Source organism: Rhinolophus sinicus, linkage group LG11 (genome assembly GCF_036562045.2).
Source record: "Rhinolophus sinicus isolate RSC01 linkage group LG11, ASM3656204v1, whole genome shotgun sequence".
NCBI lineage: Eukaryota > Metazoa > Chordata > Mammalia > Chiroptera > Rhinolophidae > Rhinolophus > Rhinolophus sinicus.
Window position 1 is genome coordinate 34,861,919 of NC_133760.1, and position 10,236 is coordinate 34,872,154.

Consider the following 10,236-nt stretch of genomic DNA (forward strand, 5'->3'; position numbering starts at 1 on the left):
AGAGATAAGGGACTAAGATAGGGGTGGGGCAGATGGGGAGAGGCAGCATTAGGTTGGAAGCACCAGATGATAGATTGACAGGTAGGGTGACCAACCAAGAGTCCTAGTTTTAGCATTGAAAGTCCTGCATCCTGGGAAATCCCAGTCCCAGGGCCAAAAAGTTGGTCACCCTAGAGGGAAATGTCAGTGATGATATTCAGGTTTCTGGGTGCATAAGGATAATCCTGGATACGTTCTAATTTGTTAACTGTTTAATATAGAAAAGCATGTTTGATGAACCCACAATGGATGGAAGCAACTTGTTGAACAAAATGTCCTCCAAGTTCCCTTTAGCTCCTATATTCTGGCTCCTCTAAACCTAGTGGAATGTCTGCTAGGGCAACATTTCCAACAAAGCCATTTTGAGACCTGGAACTTCAAGGGACAAAGCTCTTCCATCTGAGATACAAGTTGCAAATCCCTCCGATTTCGTTAAACTCTACAGTGGCTTTCTCAATCCAGTCTTTAGCTAGTATCAAAAGGGAATATTTAATTCGTTTATTTTATGCAAACTTAGTGTTGTGGAAGTACCAAGGGTTGTATATCTTTGTCTTCACTCAACAAAGAACAACTCAATAAAAAGTTTTCTTTACCTTATATTGTCCCATTTACACATTCTCTCTCGTTCCCTCTCTCTCCCCCACCTCGCTCTCTCTCTATCTCTAGCTCTGGCTCTCTAAAATGTAATACATGTATTTTTTTTCCTAAATGTTTTGAGAGTCATTTGAAGACAACTTGCTCTTTATCCCTATGTATTTACTAAGAACAATGACATTCAACATTGATACAATACTATTTTATCTGATCTATAGCCTACATTCAAATTCCTTCAGTGGTCCCAATAATCTCATTTATATGCCTTCCCCATGCCTGCCACCTCCTAGATCCATAAATATTTACTTACTTATTAATTTATACACTCATTTATCATTGACTTGTTAATTTCAAGAAATTATTTTTCATTATAAAGTAAATTATGTTCATAAGATAATGAGAAAAAAGAGATGGCAAAGAAGCGTGAACTCAGTACCTGATCTCAAAAACAGCTTAATTCCATTTCTTTATGAATATCTTAATATATTTTTACAAATCACTGCCTTGTACAATACTGTACATATACAATATTCAATGGTATTACAATATACAATATTGTACATATATAATCGTATTGTTTATTTAACCTCATATCTGAATTTATCTTTCAACACGGGAATATTTTTTCCTGTGTTGATCAAACACTTTAAACGGTGTGCTTAATAACTGCATGATAGTTCCACAAGTGTGTGTTGCACAGTTTACCTAACCATTGGCCACTGATGAAAATTCACACTCTCATTTCTGTTATACAAATGAGACAATTAACATATTTGTGCATCAAGCTGTTTTATATTTCTGGTGATTTCCTTAGGCTAGATTCCCAGAAGTGGAATTTCTGGGTCACAGGGCATTGGCAGTTTAACACTTCTGATACATAGTCCAAAATGGCCGTTCAAAAAGGCTGCAGCAATTTCTACGTCTGCCAGAATGTAAGGTAGAGCCTGTGCAACATATGAAACCTAGACTGCAGGCCATCACAGTTAAAGCGGATTGAATGAGGGGCTCCTCACGTGTCTTGTCCCAAACAGAGCACAAGAATTTGCATTTTCCAGCCAGGTGAGTCCTCACCAATATCAGCATCATTTTAGAACAATTCCTAAAGGAGGTATTTTACAACAGTCACTGGGTTCTGAGGACAAGTTTTGTGGTGTCTTTGACTCCTTTGATTCTGTATTTGATTCTGTGTAACCTCTGTATTTGGTTTTGGTTTTGTGTTTGTACATATGCTTTTTTCCTAGGAAAATGCTCAGAGTTTCATCAGATTCTTGGGATATATCTGTGGTTAAACCTCTGTTATTGCTGCCTATGATGCAACATTCTTCTAGCAAAAGAGCACTCATAATCTTCTTTGGGAAATAACCATTCCCTACGCTCAGCCCCTTGGTTTGAGTGGAGTTGACCTCTCCTCCTGGGAGGACCTTGATTGGTGTAAGGCTGTTGGTGTTTTTGATTTTCCTAGACCCAGTGATTGGATCAGACTGGCCAAGTGACCTAATTCAAGACAATAAGATTCAGGAACAGAGTGCTTGGTTCAGCTGTTGAGAAAGAGAAGCCTTTTTTCCAAGATGTTAGCTCTGAACCTCATGTGCTCATCTGGCCCTACTATGGCATTTAGAACCTTACACACCTTAAGGAAGGGCTTACAGATTGGTGGGAGGCGTGAGGCTCTGAAGACATCATTTTGTCCCCTGGGCCAGCCATACCTAAATGTAAATGTGTCCTTGGGTCCTTCATTTCATTGAGCCAATGATTTTATGCTTCACTTAATGGGGTGGCTTCTGTCTCAAGGCACCATCAAAAGGGTCCTAACTAATCTAAGATACATGAAAGAAATAAAACTAAGACACATGAATTTCAACTTCCTCATTTTACATCTAGCAATATACAGGCCCAGAAAGGGTCATTGGCTTGGCCAAAGTCAATCTAGAGACAGAATCAGGATGCAGAGTCTCTTTCTTTCGAGTATAATGGTCTTATCAAATGCCTGATTCCCCTTGCATTTTAAGAAAAGATCAATGCACGCATACCTCAGAGATATTGCAGGTTTGATTCCAAACCACTGCAATAAAGCAAATATCACAATAAAACAAGTCACATGAATTTTTGGATTCCAAGTGCATATAAAAAGTATGTTTATAGTATACTGCAGTATACATTGGTCAATAGCATTAGGACAAAATAATTTACATACCTTAATTAAGAAATACCTTATTGCTAAAAAATGCTAACGATCATCTGAGGCTTCAGCAAGCTGTAGTCTTTTTGCTGGTGGAGGGTCTTGCCCCATGTTGATTAAAACACAATGTCAGCTACATGCAGTAAAACGAGGTATGCCTGCATTTGCATGGGAAGTATTTTCTAATTATTTCTGTTATCTGTAATGCAGAGGGGTCACTATTAAAGACTGTGCATCCAGAAAATGTACTATACAATTATAATTGTTGAAAATGCAGTATTTTGAATTTTTTGTGTCCTTTTTATAATCAGAAAGTTTTCTTTAAAGCTTCTAAAAAAAGACTAGAAAATCTTTTTAACTGATCCGAACATAATTCAGAGTATCTAACTTTATGGACTCGTCTTGAATTGGAGAAAATATTTTAAAGGAAAACCCAGTAGTTTCCTTATGTCTTTGGCAAGAGCCAGGCAGTTTTAGGCAGTTGGCTTGGTTATAAAGTGAGTCAATCCCTGGGGAACCCCAGGTCTGTCTCAAGGACACCATTCAATGGGATTCTTCTGGAAGAGCTTCCAGCATGTGATTTCGGTTTCTGGGGCCATGACTTAGTGCTGACTGTAGGAACTTTCATTTTCAGTATAATCTGGAAAACTTCACTAGTTACATAACTCAGAATGACTTATTGAAAGGTGTTCCAAGGACAGAGAACTTCCCTGCACTTGTTAACAAGGGGTATCGCTTGCATTCTCACAAACGGATACAATTTTAGAGTTGGAAGGGCTGAGGGAAGACTATTAATAAAGCATCCTCATTATTCAGAGGTGGAAATGGGGGTTCCAAAATAAGAAAATGAGTTCCTTAAGGACACACAGCCAGGCAGTGGTAGATCTAGGATGATTCCGTCTTTTTGCCTAACACTCTCTCCAGGGAACTGGCTACTGTTTCCTACTGCCTCCTTTGTTAATTTGGTAAAGAGAGACTCTCCACTGGTTTCTGAAGAGTACACAGTTTACTATCACTGTCTCTTGGGTTATTGGTTTACAGGTATTATCACCTCTTATTACAACCCTTTAAAATAAGATTTAGCTATTAAAGATGATAACCATTGTTCCATCCTTTATTCCTAAGCCTGCATGAGCATCATTTGCAATAGGACAACCCCAGCAGCCTACCAAGATTCTCATTAGCCAACCCTTTGGGGCAGACTTTTGCCAGCCTATACACCAATCCGTTGTGATTCATCAGATAGGGATATAGTCGGGCCTCCCAGCCAGTGCTACTCATACTAAAGAGGCCCTTTGGGGATAGTCTCTGACACTGTTCCTGGCTGAAATTCTCCGTTCTCCCTTGCTGCTGCCTTAAATTCCAGGCCTGCTAGTGGTATATCCCAAATGTTGTAGCTATGCATCCTGCATTTGCCTACTTATGATTGAGACTGATTAAAACACATATATAGAATGAGAGAAGTTGCAGGTGATAATTTGACATTCAAATTTTACTTTTGTCACATTCAAGTAGCTTTGCCTATTGTTCTTCCAGGGGACTCATTCCTAAAGCATGGGTGGGGGTGGGGGTGTCTAGTAGCCCTGAGCTCCAGGACAACTGATAAACTGGTGTCTAGGCCTCTTCTTTCCTCTGAGCCCTTCCATCCCCATCTGACCAGGGTGCTTACAATGAAGACGGCTTTCACAACTTTCAACAGCCTCTAGACACTCTTTGCAAAAGCGTGGCTAAGAGACCCAAAGACAGGATGTGGGAGAGAACACAAAACAGAATGATTTTTAAAAGCCTTTTCTGGACTACAGAAGACTTGTCCATTTCTAGGCTTGTGTTGATTGGCTGTTTCAATGGGTAAAAACGTTAGGCCCTCTGAGTTTCCATTTTTCCATCTACAATGAAGATTCTTGAGAGTCTTTGTTAAGGTTAAAATCATTGATTTTGAGAGCTAGAGAGAACACTACCCCAAACTAAAACACAATCTCAAAGTGTCAGTTTCGTCAATCTGATTCCAGAGTGGCTGGGCAAAATGGGAGAGGCTGGGGGAGTGGGAGTCAGCAACAGGTGAAGACCAGTTCACCCCTGAGGGGCTCAAATGAGAGAGGAGGCCCTGCAGACCAGGAGCAAATCGCAGCTGAGAAAGAGTAAGAAATGGTGAAGATCCAATCAAGGAAGGTGGGCTTCCTGGTTTAGTCACTGAGCCTTCGGGATAGAGTTCCAGGCCTCCAGCCCCTTCAGCAAAAATTAACCTTTTCCCAGACCCCAGTGACTGGGCTCATTTCTCATATCTCTTCAGATACAGCCACAGTGGAGGAATTCTGTAAGCCTTGTACTGGCCGAGGAAGTTTTTCCCCTGTAATTGTGGGAAATCGAGAGGATCCAGATCTTAGGTTTGATGGGGAAACCAGACTCAAATGGCTCAAAGACCCAGAGCTTTTGCACAGACTGTCACACCAAAGTGGTTAAAATAAAGGCGCAGAGCTAGATGTCCAAGGGGGAGAGAGTGGGCACACTCCTTCCATACTGGGAGGGACCGAACTTTAGAACATGCCTGTAGGCTGGTGATGTTGTTTCTGTCATAGCGACAGTGTAGCAGGTATGGACGGGTCACTGAGTTCCCAGGACCCAAGATGAAACAGATGCTGGTAGGAACTTTGGGGACAGTCAAGAGTGGAAACTTGGGTAATCCCACAAAGAAATGCGATCAAGCAGAACCAGAGAATATAATCTTCACTTGGCTTGAGGGGGACAATTTGAGAGGGCAGGGAGAGATGGCATACACATTAGCATGGCCTTGGTGAGCTATGGTCATTGGAGAGCACATTCGTTCTAGTTTCCAAAATTCCCCATCTGCTAAATTCTAAGCCACATTCATGGTCACCTGGCCAGTATATGATTCTTTCCCATTCCAGAAGAAACCTTGTCTTCCATCCTTCTGCTCTGTGTGTCTGGTACCCCTCCCTCTCAGTCAGCACTTTCAGCTCATAATAGTTTGATTGCCCTGTGATTAAGGAGGTTTGTTGGGGTCTGACATACTGAGAAAGGGGTGGGGAGAAGGCAATAAATATTTAATGAGAATTCCGCTTCCCCAGCCTTCCTCTTACAGGGCAAAATGGAAATCAAAAGTCTTCATTGGGACCCCTATTGCTGGAGGACAAAGGAATGTTCTCACACTGCTGTGAAAATGAGCCACTGGCACCTCAGCAAGAGGCAGCTCCAAGACTTAATGAATCACAGAGCCAAGAGCCCTTTCCTGGAAGGAATTATCCCCAGTGCTTTCTCTAATAACACTCCCAGGCCTCAGCCTGATGGATGTGGAGTTATGGCTGAGGAGTAAGGCTCCCGGGTCATAAGGTGGAGATTTATGCAGCATTCTTCACCAGTGCTCCCCACCCCATTCTGAAAGCAGAACCATCCAGCTGGATCCTACCGTTTGCTGGGCCACACAGAGGGGCTGTTTGAAGCCTCAAACCGGAATAGACTGGAGGGCAAAAGCTTCTCAGAAGAAGGCTCAGAAATTGTGAGGAGGTGCATTTGTGACTGTGAGCAAGTCAATGGCCCTCTCTGTTCCTTAGATTTCCAAATCTATAAAATGGAGGTAATACTAATACTGGCTCCATTAGACTGTTTTTGAGGATGAGATAATATTTTTTTAAAGCACTTAGAATGATTGACATGTAACACACACTCTATAACTGTTAGCTCTTGATTTTATTATTGTCATTGTGGAGCTGATTTTGGAGGAAATTGGAAAACAGCTGTCATGGGAAGAGGTCAGAATGTACCTAATCCAGGGAAGATCCCAGGTCTTCTTATCGGGTTTTCCTGAAAATAAGACTTATAGACCATCAGCTCTCATGCATCTTTTGGAGCAAAAATTAATATAAGATCCAGTATTATATTATATTATATTATATTATATTATATTATATTATATTATATTATATTATATTATATTATATTATATTACATTATATGGACCAGGTCTTACACTAAAATAAGATCAGGTTTTATATTAATTTTTGCTCCAAAAGACGCATTAGAGCTGATGGTCCAGCTAGGTCTTACTTTTGGGGAAACACGGTAGTAGTAAGAGTTGGCATGTATCGGTGGCTTACCATGCCCAAAGGACTTCTTAATCATTATCTCACTTAATCGTCACAGTAACCAATGATAAATGTCACCACTACCAGCACCATCATCACCACCATCATCACGGTGAGAGGTAGAAATCAAACCCAGGTCCAACTGATTTCAAAGCCTGTGCTGGTGTTCTTTCTCCCATGTCATCTCTGCTGCCCATTTCAAGCCTTCCATTTATTCCAGTGTTAGGACATCAGGAGGTTATTATTATAGCCTCTTGTGCTGACCTTCTTCCCACCAAGCCCTTTTTGGGTCCCCTCAGTGCCACCACAGTGCCCTCAATTCTGCTCTTCCCCTGAGATAACCCTAACCAGGACCATTGTTCATGCCATACTAGCAGGTGTCTCTTTGCCATGGATGCCAGCTCTCCAAGGCCTTGGGAAAACTCTAGACATCAAACTCTCTCTTGTGTTTTGCCTTGGTCCTCAGAGGTGGCATCATCTCTGTCCTTCTGCCTCAGTCTCCCTCCTTAGCAGTTCTGTTCCTACTTAGACCTGCCCTAAATCTCATAGCTATGACTCTAGGTTTATCAAAGCCAAATTCCTGCCTGAGATCCTATTTCCAATTGTCTAAAATTGTGGCACTAGCACCTATCTTGCTACCTGCCCCTACACACATGCCCCAGACCCTGCACTGGAGACCCCGGGATGGTGGAATGGCCTGATAAAGCCTGAGATCACCATGCCTCAGAGGCCACCATGAATACAGCCTATTGTTTCCCCTCTACTCTACTGCTTCAGATTCCAAAGCCAATCAATCCCAAATAAAACAGTGGGGCAGCTCATTTACTTCCTTTCTGCTTCATTCAGAATTGGATGAGGAAGAGGGAACGCTTACTGAGTGACAGGTAATCCACTCATCTCTGAGGTCTGAGTTTCCTCTTTCTAGTCTTTGTCTGCCTTCCTGTTCCCTGTTTGAAGAAGTCTCCCTGTATTCCATGTCCATGTCCTCGTCACTCACCCAGCCTGATTTTCCAAGATTTCATCTTCCATGGTGGCCCCACCCCCTTGCTTTGTCATTTTCATGTTGGTGGAAATAACCTAATGCTCTGAATAGTGGCGTCTGCGCTTGGCCCCTGGTCAATCCCTCCACGCTGTGTCTTGCTGGCTCACACCACTTCACCCCTCAAATTCTAGGCCCTCATTTGCTCCCCTTCCACATTCAAAAGTCAATTTTATATGGGAAGGTGAAGTGCACTGATGTGTGTTGAGTGTCCTCAAGGGTCTGGTGTCTCTCTCCTCCCTGTGGACATCTCTGTGCACACATTTGTCACAGAGTAGCACGGGCTGGACTGTGAACTACTTGAGGACAAAAACATTGATGGATTCATCACTGCACCGCCAGCACCAACAAGAGTACCCATGACATATTGGGGTCCTGAGGGTTCCCCATTTCTGCTTGGCCTCACCAATCTCTTTGGGAAGGGGGCTGCCTCCATCAGCTGACCTGATTATCTATTCCAAATCCTGGCCATTTGGTTATTGTCTAACTGTTCACAGGTGGTCTTCAATGTTAAGAACTCTAAGGAGAGGTTCTTCCCTGGGGATGTCCCTTTCCCCACGAAAACAACACACTCCGTAAATAAATGAATTAATGGGCAAATGAGTGAACTGCAAGTGAGTGCATGCATAGAGAGCCTCTGCTAAAATGGTCTGCTCAGCTTCAGGGGACCACTGAGCATTATCCTTTGGGGAGGAATAACAGATTGAGGGTCTCACAAGTGAACAGATGGGAGATTTTGGGAAACAGATGCAAGGCCAGGAAGGTCCGAATGAGGAGGTTCAGGCCTGTTGGCTGCTGGTGGCATGAAAGGTAGCCGCAGTCATACTCCCTTGCCAGAATTCTGCGAGGCAACGGGAGCATATCTGAGTCTCCCTCCCCTTTCCCCCCAACACTCATTTGCCGTTCTCTGAAGGGACAGCTGGACTGAGTCCATGTGAGCCAGGAGCCCATACTGTGCTCACCTTTCTTTCCACTACAACAGCTGGCTGATTGCTCTGGGTTGAAGGGGTTTATGGTGACCCTGTTAATTCATGCACAAAACAACCCATCAAAAGGTAAACTGATCGCACCACTCCCTGAGGCAGCAGGAAACCTTAGTGTGCAGTCTGCCTTCTGTTACCTGTTCTATACCTGAGCTAATAATGTTTCCCCCAAAATACCAGCAGGGAAACAGTTAAGCGCTGCGTGCTGTATTTCACTCCAGGAGGGCAGTTCAGTGTGTGATTGAACATTCCATCATCATTTGCCATCTTCAAATTGCCCATAAGAAACCCCAACATCTAGATGTGGTGTTAGAACAAAGAGAGCTGGTTACACAGCGTTGTAGGCAGTGGGCAGGAAAATGTGAGCAAAGGCATTAGGATAAATGGGATGATCAGAGAGATGATCGAGAGAGAGATTTTTCATAGACTGCTTTTGTGGTGATCTTTCTTTTTAATGTAGAAAGGCCATATTTTGTAGGGGGAAGAGCAAAGAGTCAGGAAATGCGGTTTTGAATCCCAATTTCCTTTGATGAATACAGCATTCACTCCAGCACCTTTCTGCCCGTTTATGACAATGTGTAATACCTATAGATAGTCGAGGAATGATCTTTTCCCTATCTGATAATCTGGGATCAAATCTTCCTTTTACGGGAGAGATTAGGTGTTTCCAACACTTTCCTTCTTTGTATTTTAGCCATGCTATGCATGGCCTGGTGCTATGGGTTATTAGAGACATTAGCTCACTTAATCCTAGCAAATAATCCCCCAATAAATATTATAATTCCCATTTTATAAAGGAGGAAACTAAAATTGCTTACGTTGGTCAGAGGGTCAGCATATATTGGAGGTGGGCTTCTGGACCATCTGATTGAACTCAAGGGCCAGGTGAGGCAGAGCAGGAGGGTCATCAAAGACACTAGGTACCTGGCCAGGCTCGTGGATGGTAGGCAATTTACTCAACTTCCCCAAGGTCTAGCTCCGGTCTAGCTCTGTAACAGTGAGACATTGAGAGCTCCTTCCCCACAGTTCTGTGGTTATTGAATGAGGTGGTATATGCAGCACACCAAGGGAAGAAGCTGGGACAGAGTGAACGCTAATAACTGGTAGTTACTATCATTCCCATTACACCACAGGATGCCTGGAGCCTTAGTTACTAGAGGAACCCTTTTCTTCACGGACCTGGGATTGGAGAGTCTGAGTATAGGTCAACAGTTAGGAAACTAGGTCCGTTTTCCCTGAGAGACGTGATAAAGCCAACGTGGGGGGAAATGAGAGAAAGGGATGGCATCCCAGGAGACTTAG